General features: G+C 41.9%; 1 protein-coding gene across 2 annotated transcripts in view; it reads right to left on the reverse strand.

Moving 5' to 3' along the window:
* The window catches only part of ctdspla (CTD (carboxy-terminal domain, RNA polymerase II, polypeptide A) small phosphatase-like a), a 45,956-nt gene that overhangs the window by 23,792 nt on the left and 497 nt on the right, over positions 1–21,667 (reverse strand). The gene's annotated exons all lie outside the window — the stretch shown is intronic.

Here is a 21,667-nt window from a genome sequence, read left to right on the forward strand (position 1 = left end):
GAAAACAACATACACATATAGGTCCCTGGTTACATCACTCCTCCTTCACTGTCTCTGAAGCCCATGGCCTACTTTCGCACTGACAGAGGAGAAACAAGCAGGCTCCAGTGGTCTGTAGGCCTCTATAAATGTTCTATCACGGATTATGATTTTTATATTTTCTGTCGGTGAGGACAAGTGGATAAAAATAGAAATTTGGGCAGCTCCAGTACAAAGGCTAAAATCTGACAGCGCAATTATCCCGAGGTGCTCCTGAAGTAGAAATTCTGCCACTTTAATTGCTTCAAAGGTAATTTCTAGGCATGGAAATCCCAAATCTGTTCAGGACTTTGAAGTGTCCACGGGCTGACTTTAGCAGGAATCATCATTTTGGTGCCTCGGAGCGGCCATCACACAGCGTCCCTGTTTGCCGCCGTCTTGTTAACGTGTTCATACAGCCGTGTGACACAGGCAGCCCAGTTAGCCATGCATGCTGAGGCTGTTTGCAGCCTGCTCGTGTTCTGAGAGCCTTCAGATTGACGCCTGGAACTATCCTTGGGTTGCTCCGACTGGATCTGACAGGCTGCGGGCAGTTCGTCTGCTTTGTTCTCTCCCCGTCTTTGTAGTCCAAAGCTCGCCGTGGCTCTTCCTTTTCTCTGATAGATGTTCCCAAGAAGCAACACTTGGGTAAACAAACACAGCTATACAGTTGGAACAGGAAGGCAACATGCTGTGTTACTATAACCTGCGTGGTGATTGAAGGAGATGTTCTGCCCTTGTAGACTCACTGCTGGTACAGAGAACTGATAAAAGTACACGGACTAGAAGTGTACACTCTATATTTCTCTCCGTCTGGGGATTTAAAAGTAAACTTGAATGTTTACTGTTACACAAAGAGAAAGCCTTAATGGTTTCATCTGATTAAAGGCAAAACAACTCACACTGAAAGCATTAACCCCATAACAGCGAGGTCACCTATCACACACACACACACACACACACAGTTGAGGAAGTCTCATTAAGTTGTAGAGACTTAATGTGGTCGAATTAAATACATATGCAAACTTCAAATTGTGGCATGACCTTTAAAGAACATTAACTATAAAATATAAAGGGGTGGTTCTCCCAAATATAGTGTGAGCTCGCAAACAGATTTGGTGTAATTTAGGTGAGTGGAATATCCTTTGTGGTGTTCACAGCACTTACTAATGGGCACCATTTTCTATTGAATAAAGGCATATTTTAGTAGGTTATACAAGCTGCATCTAATGGCTTTGTTAATGGCTAATAACTAATGTGCTAATGCTTTATAGATCAATTATGATCCGTTAATAAGAGCACTTTTTGGGTCACTGATTGGTTTTTATCCTCCTCCAAGCACAGCTGATTTTAAAGGTGCAAAAATGAATCAATCAGCTACAATTCTGAAAATCTATTAATCTTCAATTATCAAGCAAAAGTGACAAATAATGGTTTCAGCTTCTCAAATGTGATGATTTTCTGCTTTTTTCTTTGTCATATAATCGTAAATATCTCTGGGCTTTAGACTATTCACTAGACAAAACACGCAATTTACAGATGTCACATTGGGGCTAAAAATGAAGCCAACGCAGAAGTGCCAAAAACTGCAGTTCCTCTAATGGCCACTTGAGGCTGGCTCCAAGAGTCAATCCCCATAGACACCCATGTTATAATCCCCAACTTTACAGCAGAAATAAACACGTTTACAGCCTGGTACAAAAAGGGTTTTGGTCTCTATAGCTAATGTCCTCCTTCATGACAACTGTCCGGGGGGCGGGGTTTATGTTTGTTTATGATCACTTCTATCGCCAAAGGTGCCGGTTCCTCGCTAATTTGAGCAAAACGGAGGAGGAGAAATGGCGCATAAGGTCACAGATGCTATTATACTTTTTATTTTACGTTATCTGTGTGTTTGGAAACGTATTTTGTACCGATTTATTCTTGCACTGGAAACCAGCTGTTAGAGCGGCTGCCAATAATACGTTAACATTAGGGTTATTTTTTGTCTATTTCTCACCGTGTATCACCTGCATCAGCACCGCATCCATGGGGCTGCCATTGTTGTTTAGAGGAGTAAGGTAATTGGTTTAGACGGCTGTGTGACGTCAGAGAGCGTAACTGGGAGTACATCGATCTGGTACGAGTTCATGGGTGGTAAGTTACGGGTTTGACTGCCGTCCCAGTGCACTTTCACAGGAAGAAGTTTGTAAAAACACAGGTTACGGGTTGCCTGGAATGCGCCATAAAGTTACACATATTGAAGGGCGGGCCACTTTGAGTGTCTGGCTGTCTGCGAGGAATTGCTAGTCTATGACTCAGATCAACCCCTCACTCCTCCACAGTTCAGATCTCGTCTACATAGGGTCACTTCTGGTTCTTAAAAACCAAGATGGTGATGGCTTAAATATCTAACATGAGGCTTCAAAATGGGAGTCCACAAACCAGTGGGTGACGTCATGGTAGCAACGTCCATTCTTTTATACAGTCTGTGATCGGAACTTTGGGAAATAGCTACAGATATTCTTCACAATATTTCTGATGTTTTATGGACTAAAGTGAAAAATTATTAAGCAATACTAATTGAGAATGAAAACCTTTTGTAGCAGCCCTTGTTGCATTGTCTTTTCAGTTTCCTAGTTCATCAGGTAAACCACTCCAATACATTTGATTTGATTTGATTTGATTTGTATTAGGAATTTTAAAGCATGACGACTCAAAAGAGTATCACGACACAAAAAAGCCAAGGAACAGCAATTAAAAGCAAAACTTAAAACACTTATTTCCAGAGTGCTCCTCAATGAAATCAAGACACAATACATAAAAACACACAATTTACTGCAAACAAACTACATTATAAACCCTGCTCGTCCCTCTTGCAACTCCAAATTTCCACCCTCAAAAGTGAACCATCTCTGCAAATCCTCCCTAACTCTGATTTTTATGTGGACTTCTTGGAAACTCATCACTGGGAATAATTTGAAGCTTTTAGCAAAATGCTGTGATTAGAATTCTGTTATTTTTTTATTCATTTATTTATGTAATTTCATTGTTTTTTATCATTTATATTACCTTTTTATATAAATTCATTTAATTTATTTATTTTATTTTTAATTTAATTTCATTTTATTTTCATTTTTTTCTTGCCAGGGTTGGGGATATTATAATTATTTTCATTGTTGAAATGTTACTGTTCACATTAAATGTTTCAATAAAAAAAATTATTATGACCTTACTCTTAATAACGCACCAGTCAATGTCCTGAAGCAATTTTTTTCCCCATAACTTTTTAATCAATTTTTTAATCGCCATTTTAAATGTTGTGAGCTCCAAAAACCAAATTGCATTCACTTCCATTGCAGTAGGGGTGGCGACAGACATCTCAGAGAATCGGAGTAAAAACCTGGGCAAATAAAACCCAAACTATCCGTCAGTAATTGTAATCTGAGTGACTGGACCATACGCTTCCAGTTTGGAGGGACTTCCCTCACTCTCCTTAAAGTTGGCCTCAAACACTTTGATGTCATTCTTCGCTCCTCCATTTTGAGACATTTTCCCGCCCTGGTCCGCTGCCCCCGAAACCGCCCTGAAAAAGCAGGTGGGAGTGCGAGAGCTTGGAGAGAGAAAGGAGAGGCAGCTCGGACGAGGAGAGAAGGGCGTAGAATGGGTGGGGAGAGTTACTGTGGCGAGACAGCCTATACTTGGGTCTGATTCTTACTCCACCCCCTCCTGCACCACCACCCTACACAAACAGAGCTTTCCTTTCTCCCTTTGACACAAACAACATAGCTGAGAGTTGACTGCTGCCGGAGACTGAGCAAACGCACACACACACACGCATGCAGCATATGTTCACATGTTTAGGCAAAGGGCCACGTGTACAGTGACCAACAAACAGCATACTTCACAGACTGACGCAAACTTTTTTTTCTTTCAGTGTCCTTGCTCAGGAATGTGACTGGAGCCGGCTCGCCTTGCATAGTAATGCTCTGAGAATAACAGCAAAAGGTTAAAGTGCAACATTTGCCGTTAAGGAAACAGGAGGCTTGACCTGCGCAAACACAAGCGGAATCAGTCAAACGAGACACTAAAGCACTGCAGGAATTAGCTGACAGTCTGCGGTTCTGCTAATAAGAGATCCACCTCACTAAAATCTCAGTAAAGGGCGGTGCATGCGAGTGGTTTTATCCAACAAAAGCTCCCTAGAGAGAGACAGAGATATGAGGCCAAAGCTGCAGCCTCCTCGGAGCAGGTGCAGAATTATTTACCCGCTGAATACACTTCATTCGATCAGCATATTCCCTTGAAGTGAGAGCTGTAAAAAAACGTCCCTTTATGGCAGTGCCTGTGTCAGTGCTCCTTCTGAACGTTAGGTAACAGGGATAGAAGCCCTCTCTAGTCAATCAGAGCCAGCCGGGGCCCAGGCTCTCTGTCACATGTTCAGGCACAACCACTAACAAGGCCGGAAGAGGGAGAAAACGCAGGAAATTCTCAGCATTCCTGACAGGAAGAGATAATCACCCCGTGACCCACAGCGTGGAATAATGCCAAGCTCCGAGAGGGGAATATGATCCCCGGCTTAGCTCAAGACTTTGGAGGTGGCCTCCTTTACTGTAGCTTTAAAAGCACATAAAAGTACGCACGCAGCCAAAACACAACATTTAAAATATGACAGAGGGTTTAAGTTTAGCAGCTGGATGAAGTCTCAAAGGGTCATTCAGCACTGTTGGGTCAAATGCTTCTAGGGGAAGGGGGGGGGGCAATAGGGCAAACAAGTAAAGGTTAAATCAGGTTTATCACAGCTTGAGTCTCATATTCATATGGACATAATTTCTAATAGTTATAAACATTGTGCTCACCAAATTAATCACTGAGATCTGGGAACATAACAACACTGATGTAACGCTCAGATGATCACACAGGTTTTAAACAACCCCCAGATCGTGGACCTCATAATATTTCTAGCAGGCTGCAAGTAAATCATAAGATTTGGCAAAAAAAAAGCTGATTTGTAATCATAATTTTATAGGCTATTAAATGGTAACTTTGGTATTTTTCCAACCCCTGGACCTTATTTTCCCATGTTTATGTGTCCAAGTGACTAATGGGAACAACAATTTATGAATTTGGTCCAGTTGTGAATGAGAGTGCTGCAGGGAGCGGCCAAAAACAGGCAATATGCGTCAGGGATCCTTCACATAATGCTGTCAGACACTTATAATAACAGTCTGAGCCTGTCAATGGCAAAAATAAACACAGTGGATGCACATTTAGGGTACAAATGCCCTGAGTGGTTACATGAAGCCTGCTTGCCGTCCTATGGTTCAAATACTGGACCAATTTCAAAAATTGTTATTCCCATTGGTCACTTGGACACAAAAACATAGTAAAATGGAGCCCAGGTTGAAAAATACCACGTTTTTTTGGCTATTTTGCAGAGACTACGTTGAACTTGGAGCATTCTGCACTGCATTTTCCCTCATCACCAAGTTGGCTGGTCTGAAACCAAATTATCAATATAAAATGTGCAGGACAAAACAGGCGGGGAACCTCTGATCTGAACCACTTTATTTGGTTCACATGTGAGTGCACCTGAATGTCAGTAACAATCCCTGTGTGCACAGTAATATATTCAATAACATAATGGCATTGGTAGCTCCTGTGTGACAGACCATAAATTGCACTCCAGCAGCAGTTAGTTGTCCAACCAGGCAGGTAAAGTGTGCGGTACCTGGGGGGCATGAAGGTGAATGTGAGAACGGTCCGTGTGAAGGTGCATCTTAAATTATTCAGATGGAAAACAGGCCGGGTTTAAATGGCACAGCCGGGTACTCAACATACACCAAAATAAACAGCCAGGAGCCACAGGAATTTTCACGCTGTCTCTGCTGTACAAAGCTACTGTATGACAGAAAAACAAGCCCTCCTGACACACTGATAACTTGACATCATGGGCACGGAGACATCAGCAGCCAAAAATGACTCCCACTATTGCCTCAAGCAGTGTGGGCATGACTTTTCAGATTATTTCCTACCTCCTCTCACTCAGATTTTGAGTGTGGGGTGTTTGCATTAAAAGTGGAACCAGCTGTCTGTGGCTGTGACATTCTTACTCCCAGCTCTTTAAATAAAGACGCCTGGTCGGTGGCCCTACACGTCAAACTATGGCTCCCTGCTGTAGGTAACTCTCTGGTGCAAGTTTTAATAGGACAGGGACGGTTATCTGTTTCTACGCATTATAAGCATTGTTTCTTTTCACACTAAACTTCTACTTACGCAGGACATGTACAGTTTCCTACAGTCTCTTGTCAAAATAAACTTTCATAATAGGTTTAGTTAAGCTGGACATACACTGCACGATTTGAGAACGTTTGTGACCCAATTTTTAAGCCACACAACTTTTTTTAGTGTCAATTTCAGCTTTGTCAGGCGTCGTTTGCTATGCAGAGTACAGGGTGCAGCAAGGACCGATCATGGCCTGATCAACTGCTCCAGACCAACCGTCGGACATTCAGACAAATTTAGGATACTTAAGAAATTTTTGGTCAGCTGTCGACAGGCTTTTGCACAGCTGCAGCAGAGCCACAAGTCAATTCCTAAGATAAGCACTTTTTTTGTCACTGCCTGTGCGAAACGTCAAACACAGAGTCTGAAAGTGACGTGGTGACACATGTCACATGGACAAAAAAATATAGAAGCCAAGTTTGTTCGAGTTGTACCAACAGCATACGTGTCTCTTCAACATATTTCCTCCTATCATGACGGATGTAAACAAGAGAAACACTGGCAAATGTTGTGAACCGAACTGGTGCAACGTTGCAGACCTCTGCTAACAAGCAAGCTTCTACCTACATCGGAGCTTTCAAACAAATCTTTATTGACAATTATCAATAGCTGGAACAATCTGCAGGGGCCGACGGGTCATTTTATTTTTCTATTGTACATTTATAGTTTGAGCAATCAGGTTGCGGCTTGTTCATCAGACTGTACAGTGTCCATCCATCCATTTTCATCCACTTATCCGGGGCCAGGTCGCCGGGGCAGCAGGCCAAGCAAAGCACCCCAGACGTCCCTCTCCCCAGCAACACTTTCCAGCTCCTCCTTTTGGACCCCAAGGTGTTCCCAGGCCAGATGAGATATGTAATCCCTCCAGTGTGTTCTGGGTCTGCCCCGGGGCCTCCTACCAGTGGGACGTGCCCGGAACACCCAGGAGGCATCCTGATCAGATGCCCGAACCACCTCACCTGACCCCTTTCAACGTGAAGGAGAAGCGGCTCTACTCCGAGCTCCCTCCAGATGTCTGAGCTCCTCACCCTATCTCGAAGGCTGAGCCTAGCCAAGCTACGGAGGAAACTCATTTTGGCTGCTTGTATCCATGATCTCATTCTTTCGGTCACTACCCAGAGCTCATGACCATAGGTGAGGGTTGGGATATGCCCAGCTTTAGTTTTTAGGTTTGCTTCATTTGGCTTTGGCAACAAAAGACTCCTGGTTTGGGGTTAAAATAAGTACGTTAATAATAAGCATGGCATTATGTCACATACATCGTGTTACATACCACATTTGGTAGTTAAGATAACTCAACATTGGGACATTAAGTGAAAGTACTCAGTTTTAACAACCCATCTACTTCCCTGAGTAGACGCTCTCGCACTGTCTACTACACAAGTTCTAATAATGAAAGTGTTGGTATCAGACGCTGAGGGCCACTAACCAACCGACTGTATTTGAAGAGCTGGGAATAAGAACAGGTTGCTACGGCTTATATAACACCATGTGAGATAAAATACTTCTTCGGCTGCAGCCAAAATGAAAAACAGTACTCCACACACACACACACACCGACAGGTAATCCACTATAAGCCCAGAGCCTGGGATCTAAAAGTCTTGAGTTGCACTTAGAGTCAGAGCGAGCACCTGAAGAAGAAGCTGTTTCTGTGCCCGGCTATCACTAACAGCAACAGACAAGCAGCGAGGGGGAACTCCTTGTTGTGCACTGTGTCAGCAAAATAACACTGTGGAAGGAATCCCTGCAGTAATACACTATATAGTTCCAACTGGGATGACGCTGACAAAGGAAACACTTTTATCTTATTGTTAGGTTTGGACAGGGACTGTGACTATGTTCACTTGGCTCTTGACTGTTTTTAATGAACAAAAATGCACAATGTCCCAGAGCACAAGGTCTCATCTTCAAAGTGCTTGTTCTGTTTGATCAGCAAACCAAAAGATATTCAAATTTCAATCACATTGAACTAACGAAAGCAGTAATCTTCACATTGGGGCAGCTGAAGCAAATATTTGGCTTTTTTATTAGTCATGCTGGTGGCATGAAAATGTCAGTAACATGGTTCAACACTTCAGTTCTTCACTGAAATACCTCAACAACTATTGGACGGATTGCCGTGAAATGTAGTGCAGACAATCATGTGTCTCCTGACTTTTCATCAGGCGCTTTCATCATTCTGCCCTCGTTCATCCAAAACAGATTATTATGTTTCCACACACGAGAAAATCCCACAAAGAGGGGCGATGATAATTACAACAGATCAGCTTCCAAAACAATATTTACACCAAAGAGCATCTGCTTCACAATACACTTGAACATGTGTCTGCTCACACACACACACACACACACACACACACACACACACAGAGCAGATCCAAACAGCTGAGAGGAGTTAGGTAGTATCAGATGAGCTGACACTTCAGCCAGTGTGTGCTCACTGTGCCGAGGTCCTTGGTGGGTTATGTGTGAGGCCATCAAGGCAATAATAGCACAGTATGATAAAATAAACTCCCATTAAGCCTCCTTACTTCACCGCACAGACAGCTGAGGCTGGGGTGAAAATTACAGGCTGTGGGGGGGACTGCACACTCAGTTACAGCAGATGCCTTTAGTCACACTGACTGACCCTCAGCTGCCCCTCTGGCTTTATTTCCCTACTTATCCGGGAGGATTTATATGTATATATAAGCATCCTACATGACCTTATGTAACTGACATTCACTCAATAGCCCTGTTACATCTGAAGTCAAGACACGGTTTGCTGATTTAAACCACTCAGCTGGCACCCATGTCGTACTGCAGGGTACTAATTGTCCCTGCTGCTGCCGTGAACCCTGACACAGAGATGTGGGTGGGTCTGCCCCTGCTTTCCTGCCTGAGTCGTACAGCGGCGTGGGCGCTTTGGTGGCAGTGCCAGCCTGCCTGCAACCCCCGAGGGGGGTGGGGGGGCGAGGGCTGCTGCATCTTGAGCGCTCCGCGTAATGAGGAGATGACAAGCGCGGGGGAATTAACCCACTGAGAGCTCAGGGACAAATAATGAGGGAGATCTGACTGTTCTGCCGGAGTTACGCAACCGGCAGCAACACGGCCCACGTTGTTTGAGGCTGCGGCAGTTTATTATTTATATATCTTTTTATATTATCATCTACAACTGTGCACTCAATGCCAGAGGCTTAGTGACTGATGGGAAATCCTCCTTGCCGGTATATTATATATATATTTAATGTCAGATGAAAATAAGGACCTGCCTTAAGGCTTCTCTTGAGAATAGACATGCACGTACACAGCATGACCTCAGAGATGCTGTCTGTGCAGCTGTTAAATTGATCCTGAAAGTTGATCCACTGAGCAGTTCGTGTGTAATTTAAAGGGGAACTCCAACAATTTAGTATTGATCTTCCATTAGATTCATAGCCTGGAACCTCTTAGTTTATTTACAGTTTCCGAGGGGTGTTATCAACAACTGTAGCTGAAAATGCCCCCCGGACACAACTGGATGGCACCACAACCAATCAGAGGAACGAAACGTGACATAGCAGTGAGTGACGGACAAATGCAGCGTGCAGAAATGAGCTGTGATAGCGTAGCATCAAGAATCCTGCTCATAAGTGTCATTTTGCCATTAGAAAAATGGAAAAAGTACTTCAACAGTAAGTTCCACATTAGCTGCTTCCATTTTGGTTTGCTTTGAAAATGCCTTTATGGTGGTCCTCTTGACTACGCTAGGTTTACGGTTGCTTTAGTGTCCCCAGTGCAAGGATGCACGAGCCAAAAATGACATAATCGCATATTCTGCATTAAGCGCTAAGACTTCACAAGATGTAAATCACCTTATCAAACCTGCCCCATGTTAGATAAATAGTTGTTATTGGCTTAAAACTGGCCAGATCGGCAGGAAATCGGTCTAAACGGGAGGGGGGACCAGATGCACCCGCAAGAGCAAATAAAAACATGAGCTCACAGATTTGTCTGATTTCTAGGCGATGGAATTCAGGTACTTAAGGTAAAATTTAATGGTAAAAATCAAAACAGCACAGGCCTAACACACTAAATACTAAATAAAATAAATAAAAATAATAATAATAATTAAATTAAATTAAATCAAAATAAGAAAAAATAAATTATAAATTAATTGACACTAAAGTAAAACACTAAATATTAAATAAAATATATTAATTTAAAATAAATAATCAAATTAAATTACATTTAAAAATATCTAAATTAAAAAAATAATGCGAAACTAAAACACTCAATACTAAATTTCCCACAATGCAATCATCAGCATCTTTTCACTGTACTCTCCTTGTCTGGTAAATTACCACCTCTTTCGATCTCCTTGCCTCCAGTCTGTAATACTTTGTGTAAAAACAAACTGAGAAAACCCTGGTGACATCAAAATGACATCATCGGGGTTGTTTTTGTTTTTAGACGTGACTCCTTCAGAGCATCAGTAGACATTATACAACTGTTATTACAGCCTGAGTATCACTCCCTATGGCGTGTTATTTAAAAAAAACCTTGATGTTTTAACGGGTAAGTTTGGATTCACCAAAGTTGCAAAATAACACCAACAAACTACTGATGGAGGCACTTCCTGTGTTCTGCAAAGTTAAATTACTGTTTTTGTCAATAGAGTCTGGTGGCTTTGAAGAAACCATAGCTAAGGTTCAGTTAGTTCTCTGTCAGAGAGGCTGTCTCATGAGAAGGTAAAGCTTTGAAAATATTCTCTATGTAGCGTACACTTAACCTGATACTGTTTTTTTTTGGTGGCTAAAATACATTGTGCTGCGTCCTCGTCCACAGCAGTACATCGTTTAGCTCTATTCCTGTCTGCTTCTCCAAACTGGGGTCGTGACGACCACCGTCTACTGTACGTAATACACTGACTATAGATACGTACCTCATACAACCCCGCTTCAATAAATCCAAAATATGCATTTAAGTTTTGTTCTCAGTTACGAAAGCGCCCATAAACGTATCAGACATCAAAACAACAAATTGCATGTTTCTCATTAAATCAGATTCATTAAATGCTGCCTGCTATGAATGGAAAGAAACTTAACAAGTAGGTCATGTATTTTTGTGTGTGTGTTGGTGTGTATCGCTGCTACAGTTTCCCATGCCTCTGCTCTCTGAGAGGCGTTCAACTCTGCATTTCCACACATAGCATGTCCTACTTAGTGCCCCTTGAGATTCACAGCTAAACAGTATTCACCTTTACCCCTGGAGAGGCAGAGAAAATGCCTCTTTGTCTCTTTTACAGCCTCCATGTTCCTGTATTTGCGTATTCCTTGCTCGTTTATTTAAAAATGCATAAAGCTTTTATGCTCTTCTGTCAAACATCTGACAAACAGGCACGCAGCATAATTCAGGAAGGGTGACAGAAAATCATTACAGACAAAACATGATCTCCCTTTTAGATAGCCAATTACTAGTGATGAATGCCAGCCAGAAGAGGGCAAAATATGCAGAAAGGCCACCCTTGTCAGAGCCAGGCTGGGTACCTGGAGACACACACATGCTATTTGAGCACTTTCCCCTGCCCTCTTGTCTTGACACACACACACATCCACTCTTTCCTCCTTGACCCCTACCTTTTCTCTGATTGTATTGATCTGTTTTGACAATGTCCATTCGGCTGGATGGATGCTCAATTAATCCTAGCTTGTGGCCTGTCCGAGTCCACGCTCAGCAGCCCTGTTAGAGACGGGCTTTAGAGCAGCAGCATCCAGGCTGCTGCGGCCGTGTGGCAGGCAGTCCTTTTGCTCCGAAGGGATTGTGGCTTTTGGAGCATTAATAATGGCCTTCACTCATTCACGGCCGCTGAATGCCGATGTGTCGAGATATACAGGAAGGACCTGAGTGATGTAATCCCGCAACAATGCTGCACGTTTAAATCGAAGCATGACAAGCATGCACCAGAGGAGCGTCAGTCGTTTGTCTTCTGCACTCAATTAGGCGAAGTTTGAGGAGTTGAAAGTCCCTGACAGCTGCAGTCAATTAGGCTAAAAGCTGGAAATGGATGCAAGAAGCTTATTATGAATGGAGTTCTTCTGTTGCACTAAAATGTATATTTTCTCGCTCAAATCAATATAAATAAAATTACAATGGAGGTCGACCGGGCAGAATGTCATTTCATAAAGAATCTACTTGCAATCACACTCTGATAGTCTCTTCAGGCCCACGCTGGACATTTTGAAGTAGAGTTTGCTCCAAAACAAGCAACCACAGCATATGAGCTACACTTGAGGCAACAGTCGAACATAAAACTTTCCCACAATGCCATCAAACGTACAGTCCAAAGCACACAGACATAAAAAGAGGCCCAGAAAAACCATGCTGCGCAGCAGAACCAACTAACGGAATAACAAAATACTTCACTGAGAGCAGAGAATTGTCGAGTTTCTGATGTGCAGCAGGCACAAGCACATACATTCCTCCAAACCAGCCAATCACAAGGCATTACATAAGAAGAGGTATATAAGCTTAAATTCAAACAGCACCTTTGCTAAATAAACTACAGCTTGACATGAATTAGCTTAAACAAACAGTTCACTAAACTAAAATGCATATTCATTTACAGTAACCCAGTGCAGAACCAAAGCATTACTCTTAAGAGAAACTTTGTCACCTCTAACACATCTCAATCAATCAACACAGGAATTAAACTCTTGGTATGAACAGGAACAGAAACAGGAACATGTGCTCATGTGACTTAGAGCTACATGTACTCGTACTGACAAAAACATGAGGAAACTGAATGATACAAACAAGATGATAAATCAGGAAACAACATTTTTCTTTTAGAATTTTTACATACAGTTTTAGGTACTTGTGCTTTACCTGAATACTTCCATTTTATGCTGCTTTCTTATTCAACTGCACAACATTTCAGGGGAACATACACCTAAACAACAGAATACGTCACATTCCACCTCCAATTTCCATATTACCACCCTAAATGTTGCCGTTTTAAACATGCCCTTAATGTTTTGAAATGGTCACAGTTACACTTTAAACCTTTGTAGTTAGATTTAGGCAACAAAACTAAGTGGTTAGGTTTAGAAAAAATAGTTGGCTTTAAATTAGTACGTCTGTAACAAACATAACACAGAGTCACATAACAGACGTCACATACGTCACTGACATAGTGTGTTTAAAATACTAGCATACTATGCTTCATTATTATTAAAAGAAGTCAATGTTGACCTCGTGGTGTGAAAAACAGTCTCCTGGGTGAAAGTCCTGTGCTTGTTTAACCCATCCACCACCCCTTCGGCCACTATTTTTTTCTTCCTTCCACAAATCCCTTGAAAAGGATCAGGACCAACCACATTCTACAGTATTTTCTAGCAAAACTGAAGTTTTTAGGAAATATTACTCAAACAGGATAGACGGTTCATAAGTTTAGGATTATTTTCAGTGGGTCAATTCGCAGCAGTGTATGTGGTGTTGACTTAAAACAAACCACAGTGGTCACGCTCATCATTATGAAGCAACATGTCACCCAGACAGTGAAACACTGCGGTTCACTGATGTGATTTCAATAGTTTTTGGACAACAATAGTGCTGGCCCAGAGTCCTGTGGGTCTGAGGTGCCCATACTGGACACATTCACGGTCAGTACATCAACAATACAGTTTGGGACAAGATTTCTAATCAAGTGAAAGGATGTTAAAGCTCTATTTTAAACTGGAAGCCAGCACTTCACAGCAGAGGTGATTTGAACTCTCTTCTCTTTTTTCCCAGTTAAAACTGCATTCTGAGTGATGGTTTAAGTATTCACAGTCAGCCAGTGGGAGTGAAGAAAGAGTCAACCCACACTATTTTCCCCCGTGGCCTCTCTGGGGACGGATTGCAGTGCGATTGCATCTCCTTCACTGTCTCACAATCCATAGATCTTTGCAGGTTGCCTGGTAATTAAGGGCCACTTTGCTGATTTTTTAACTTGAATCTTTATTGTCAGCAGAGGTGAAAATCTGACATAAATCTTACTAATGTATTCTGTGTCTCCAGAGATAACCCTCATTGACTCTGGGGGAAAAAAAACACTCTGCCAGCCATTGTAAGACTTTATCAAAAGAAAATTGACATTTTTATAATATGTTGTCAGGATCAAAGTCCACCACTGAGGAAATGCACGAGAGAGGCAGATGCCTGAAGGTCTTAAAGATCCCATCCCTGCTCATCAGATTTTGCCGCTTGGACAGAGGCAGCCTTTTACATTGTGTCTTGATGCAGAAGGGGGCAGGGTTAGGTTTTAGCAACAAAACTGCTTGGTTATGGTTAGGAAAAGATTGCAGATGTTGCGAAAAAACACGCAGCTGTGAGTGGCACAAACGCCTCAACCGATGATGTTATTTGTTGGTCTCCTGGGTCAAAGTCCTGTGTTTATTGGCACCCACCCTAGCGTGATGCAAATGGGTTTACTTTGGAGCACCTAACACAGGGATGGGTTCTTTTCATACAGCATACTAATACAGCATAATATATTGTACTGTGCTATTTAGTGCTACAACTGTTATCACAATATGTAATGATTGTTGTGTCTGTAGTCGAGGTAGGCGCACATGCTGCTTTCGCTGCACGTGTCGATAAAATATAGGCCTATATTAATGAAGGTTCATTAGTACGGTTTTGTATTTCTCTGTAATGTAGCACAGTGTTAACAATGTTACTGATACTATTCTTTCTCACACCTTGAACTCAAACCATTGTGTTGCCCTGCCCAAAATATATCATTTAATCATTAAGTTAGTATCGTAAACATGTGGGCGAGTAGTTGACTAATGGCCCTAAATGATGACTGTTGGTCGGCTAAGAAAATTCTTCATCAGGGGCAGCCCTAGAAAATATTTTGACTCTTTAAATTAGGTAACATTCAAGATTGACCCAACATCAGTCTTATTTTATCATTTTTGTAAAAAAAAAAAATTGACAGCAAATTGCCTTTAATTATAGAAATTCAGGTTGTAAAAACATAAGCATGATGGTTGTTTCTCTTGACAGTACTTAAAAATGCTAACAGCCAGCACCTTTTCTGTATAAATGGAACAACTGCCACAAAAATGACATCATCAGGAAGGTATGAACATAAACCATGATTTCTTACGGCATCATTTCCAAGTTAAAACAAGAGATTGATACATCAACAAACACCTGAGGGAGCCACTACTGATGATTGACTGTCTATGAGCTCATACATAATGTGAGATTCAGTGCTGGTGAGTCCGTTGTGGTTACTTTCAACGCCAGACAAGCTCAGTGCAGAGCAACGACAACACAAAGTTACTACAACAATACATTTATTTGCTGCTTAAAAACATTTCATTGCCTCTTGTTGTGGGACTAAATGACTGTAAAAGACATAAATTAATACAACTTCCACTCAAGGCATGTTCATCCACACACTGAGGCCAGTCCCGCACATACAGTTAACAAGCTTATCAGTCAAGGGGGTTAGGGCTTGGAAGAAAAAAACATTCAACTATTCCCAATCAGCTGCCCAGTATGGTATTGGACTAAAGTAATGAAGATGTGTCCAATACTCCAACACTTCCCTAGAGGTGCAGATAATCAGCTTTTCTGAGCAGCATTGGCTGAAATAGGCTCATAAATCTGTAATAAAGACCTGCGCTTCACAGCCCAGCTTTTCTCTTCTTCCTCCTCTCCATCAAAATGGTGCTCTGAATATTGACTTCACTGTACGCACATAGCAACCAAATGTGTTTCTCAAGAGAGGTGGAAGGGTTGTGAATGACATACCGTATGCTCAAGATAAATAATATGAAATCTACGCAACCTATGGCCGAATAAAAGATCGGAATCCTCCTCCACCCACCAGTGGAGTCCGGTCCTGACAGCAAAGTGCTGTACACAGCAGAGTGGCAGGTTATGCCAGGGACTCCGGGCCGGCCAAAACTCACAGTAGCTCCCCTCGCTAACTGTGCAGCACACACCCCTGCAGGTGTGGTCCACACACCATAAACACTTTATTAATGTACAGCGGCGTGTTCCAGGAATAACCTCAAAAGCCAAGTGTGCATGAAATCACAGGCCTTTCTTCAGATTAATATATAATTACAGCTTCTGTATTTTTTCCTCATTTTCTTTCTGGCAATGCAAAGATTTTCTAACCAACAAGCCTTTGAGGGAATCATTTCAACATGCCATTAATATACATAAATCCCAGTGCCTGCTGCTGCTCTTCATCGTCTGTGCTCCTACTGAAATTACAGGCTATATTTCATCACCATAAAAGACATTCACATGTTGTAGGACAGACAGAGTACCTTGACCACGGAGTTTTTAAAAGGCTGGAGGTTAATGGGCTCTGTGACACAGTCCTGTTGCAGCCTTGAGCTGCCATTGGTGTAATGACAGGAGGGGAATGACATTATGTCTCTTCAGGAGAATGCATATTACTCAGCCTCAGCCAGGAAAACCATGCACGCCATCAAAAAAAAAATACAGTTGGTGTTTGTTGTTTGTCTCCAGCTAAGTGATTTCAAAAGAAGCAAACAGCTTTTACATCGACTCCGGGGTGATTTCTACAGAACTATTAAGCTGTGTGAAAGAAGCAAAACTGGCAAACACACACAAACACAGACTGATATTCTATATTTTTCTTATTGTGAACAAATCCCATGAAAAGACCAGAACCAGCAATGAACTGATCTTAGTGCTGTCTGTATACCCAAAGTGTGATATATTTTTCCTCTGCCATAGAGCTCTATTGAACTAGGTATTTTAATTTATTATCATGAACATGGGGATTGTAGTTTATTTTGATTCTACATACACCATCCTAAGGGTACGGTCACACATGAGCAAATGCAGGTGGGTGACCATTGCGATATTCGTGCCCAATGCGGCAGCGCCGGCTGGGACGTACACCAAAAGCTAGCTTGCTGATAAATAGTGGAAAATATGATGTTATTGGTCCCAAATCACAACCAGCCAAGCAGCATCCATCATATAGGCCAGTTTGTATTTTTCATTCCCAATATCCCCCAATATCGGCTGGTTAAACACAGCAACAATCAAAGTCTCCTCCACAAATACTTCTTTGCTATCGGTTGAGGCTGCAACTTTGCCAGCCAAAGTTCACCAAGCTGAACTCCTCAACATGCGAATAAGCTAGTTCGCTTTCTCACCAGAAGCAAATTTTTTATTTGTCCCTCTGCTTGCATTGAATGGAAGTCAATAGGAGCTGAATATTTACGTGTTATATTCGCTTTTGTGTGACTGTGCTTAATGCTGTTTACACTAACTCACTAGATTAACAAATGTGTATTAATCCACGGCTGAAAGTGCCCAGCAAATTTGCAATGTACTCTTACGTGAGTAATCTTTGCTAAAAATTACAGTGCCCAGCTTTTTTTTTTAAAAAACTGCTTACCCTCCCTTTTTTTTAATAAAAAATTGAAACTAGATGTTTGTGACATGTATTTAAGATCTGTGTCTTCAGTAGGAACAGACGGGCTTGGGAGAGTATTGAGAGACCACTACACATTGTTGGTTTCTGTGTTTTCATTGAATTTGTTGACTGTTGGAAAAATGCAGAATAACACCGGACAAATGTTTTTAAGGTGCAGTATTCAATTCTAGACAAAGATTGTTCATTGTTGAGTCTCATTCTCAGGTCGTCAAATATCGACACTTTGGGTTGGTAGTGGTAGTCGCACCAAACCACCAACCCAAAGTGTCGATATTTGACAACCTGAGAATGGAACTCAACAATAAACTATCTTTCTATAGAATTTAACCCCTTGGTAACAGAGTCTAACAAAGTTTGAAGAAAAGAAACATTGCAATGTTGGTTCTGCTTAGGTAGGTGCCACACTGTTTATTAGATAGTTTCTCAGAGTGAGGGAATATAGCTTCAAGGAGCCCGCCCCATAGAAAGGACTACAGGATGTAATGGAAGGATATATTCATGATGTTTCTGTGAAGTGCTGTGAAGTTTAGTTGATTCAAAACACACATCAAACATGGCTTAATAGCGACAATTTCAAACACAGGTACACAAATCAGCTTCACTATAACTCGCAGCATTCACAGACAAAGCACTTGTCTTTATCTGGACACATTTTCCCCACAAATACAACATGCTAATGGTTTTAGTACAAGCCTTTGGCATTTTACATTGTATAAATTAGCCCAGCAGCTAGCAGACCTTTCCTCTACTCATATGAAACCAGGGATAACAGCAACATGTAACAAAGGTACCGTTACAAAATTATGCTCCATTACAACTCACAAGGTTCACTGACAAAACAACTGTCTTGTACTAAACACATTTTCCAAACAAATACAACATGCTAATGTTATTAGCACAAGCCTACGGCATTTTACATTGCATAAATTAGCCTAGCGACTAGCGGAGATTTCCTCTGCTCATATGAAGCCAGGATAAATCACACACAAGACTTAAAATGCTATTTTTGTGGAGGCATTATTGTCTTCACAATTTATTGTTCTTATCTGTGAAATTTAAGTAAATAAAATCTTTGTTTCAACTGAGGGAAATGGTTTCAGCTTACAAAAATAGACAGGAGGTCTGCATCGCCACGATGTGTAGTTACATTTTTGGGGAGCTGCATGTCAGGCCATGCCGTAGGTACAGCGCAGATTTGAGGCAGAAGTATAAATCCCGGTTAAATTGTGACTATATACAATGTAATGTGTCCATGAAGATTGTGACGGCCCCCCAGCCACATCTTCAACTGTCTTCAAAATCTGATTTTCTTTTCAACATAGACGAGCTTGGCACATAGCTTATCAAAGTATAACAGGAAAGGGGAAAGTTGATCAAGGTTCTGCCATGTTTGAAGCTTGCTCAACTGTTATCGGAGCACAGAGCAAAAAGGGGCGGGACTTAGGATGGGTCATTTGCACACTGCACCTTTAATGGTTGTTTTAATGAATATGAGTAATCTAGTGAAGATAATTTTTTGTGTATTTTCAGTAATATGTTGCAGTCCAAATTTTGCTTGACAACTCAAAAATGTAAAGTAAAATATACGTTGTTGCTACCAACAGCTGTCTATTGACAATTTGTGTGTGAGAGCATGAGCAGCCTAATTATGACAAAAATTAATGAGGCGTCGACCGGGAACTCAAGCAGTTAAACACATAATCAGTTTCAGTCAAGTGTCCAATATCAGTCACACTGCAGCAGTGAAGAGCTAAACTCAGATTTGACCTAATCTGATTAAGGTAAACAGCTCGTCCATTGATACCTGTCGGACTGAAGTTATCAGAGCAAAGCCTCAAGGATTTGCAGAGTGAGACAGAGGCTGGCCGCCCTGTGCTTTGTTAGTCCAGTCATTACATTTCATTGCATCAGATCCTGAAAAGTAAACGTCTGCCAAATGAAAAGCCTCATTTGGGTTTGGAGAAAAGAAACGCTGTTTTCTCAGCTCTGTGCTCATGTGCTGGTTCACGTGAAATATCTGGCCTTAAATTAGTACAACATGGCTGTTTTGTCTGAGAAAATCTACACTGTGATACAAAAAGATGTCTATGTGATGAAGCTCACATCCAACACAAGATTCTTAGTGCAAAAAATAGCCTTACATATCCTCCTGACACGGCTGACTTTGTACTGATACATGCGCTCCGTCTGAGGAAAGAAACCACCCACATTATGATTCCAACCCTCACCTCATTTAACATAATCCATAATGCATAAAGATATAATCTCCACCTGACCAAATGTCTAAAAAAACTCAGCTCTAATGAGTTACTACGTCTTTGCTTGGAATGAAACTGATAGGACTCTGAAAATAGCCTGTCCGTGCTCTGAAATATTCAGCATGTGAGTGTGTGTGAGCCTCTGTGTGCGTGTGTGTATGTAATCATTTGTGGCTTCAGCGCAGTCCGAGCAGGTCACAGAGTAACTGTCCTGGACAACAAGCGCTGTTTGTTGTCTGCTTTGACAGAGCCAGTAGTGAAGGGGCAGGGACTCCATTCAGGAAGCTCCCTGGTAATACTTTGTGTGTGTGTCACACAGCAGCCGTTTTGAGTGTGTGTGTTGTGTCCTCTCTGGTCAGCGACTGACCCTGGATTTTATCCCGCCAGATTAATTGTCGGATTCCACATGTCAGCTGGGATTTACTGTTCAAGACAGGCAGGATGTTGCAGACAAGAAAGTGTGGGAATTCTGTGTGAGATTAAAAATGTGCTGAAAGCAACAGTTTTATTTCTCTTTCAACTAAATTCCTGGATGATACGATTTCAGTCAGCGATGAAATGTTTGCTGCTAGTGATTGTTTTCACTGATTTGTTTACGATGGTTTTAATTATCACGGCAGCACCACGAGATCAGAGGGAGCTGATGAGGAAAAATAAACGACATGATCATGCAAGTCAGTCTTGGAGAAGTTTCACGCAAACAAGTCCATATCCTCATTTCATGATCACCAGCAGGGAGGTCAATAACTCAGAGCATGTCTTAGTGTTGCTCAGCGGAGGGTGATGCAGGAAGGTGACCTTTCCTCCACCAGAGCACTGGGTGTAGCAGGAAGTCGTGGTCCCTCCGGCCTCCAGGCACCCTGTGGCTCAGTGGTATGGGGATGAATGTCAGTACCCCCCGAGCTCCAATCAACCACGCCCTCCTGCTGCGATCTCCCTCGGACACCTGTGTATCCCACGTGTGTGTACACAGCACTCTACAGCTGTTTTTTTTTTAACTTGTGCTGGACTCAAAAAAGTGTGACAACCCCCCCCCCCCCCCCTATTTCAGAGTTAATGAAAACTGGAAAGCTCCTGACTCACAAGGGGGGGATTTGTCGTTGTTGATGTCATCACCACATGGTGAAGCGGTGACTCTTGTGCAAAACAACAGAGAGAAAATGTGTTTTCGTTCAGCCGCTGTAATCTGTAGAGCAGCTGTTGGGCTGTTGTTTTCAGGCACTTTTTTTTTTTTTTTTACACATCTGGAGGTGGACATTTCTGACCATGTAAACATACGTATATCATCGAGCACTGTGCAGCGGAAGAAACTGAAAAACAATAAAGGTAGAGGCAAAAGCTTTGACCATGTTTATTGCTGTTGCTGGATGGACAAATTGTGCAAAATGTTGAATGTTATTCTGGCTTTTGGTGTGATAAATATGCAAACACACCTCCTGCAACATTGCTAAAGGTATTTCCATGTGCACAGTTGCATAAAATATATATAAAAATAGGTGTTTTTCTTCATGCACTGCACCCATATTGTTGATCTGACCCCTGATCATTGGTGTTGGTAGTATAGCAGGCATTATACAGTGCCAGTGATGCATACAGGGATGTGGGGAGTACCCGCCCCCTGTAGTAAACCCAGCTCACTCTGAAAATATCCAGTAGCAAAATGGTTCACATTTAAAATGAGGT

The sequence above is a fragment of the Epinephelus lanceolatus genome, chromosome 20 (genome assembly GCF_041903045.1).
Source record: "Epinephelus lanceolatus isolate andai-2023 chromosome 20, ASM4190304v1, whole genome shotgun sequence".
NCBI classification, from domain to species: Eukaryota; Metazoa; Chordata; class Actinopteri; order Perciformes; family Serranidae; genus Epinephelus; species Epinephelus lanceolatus.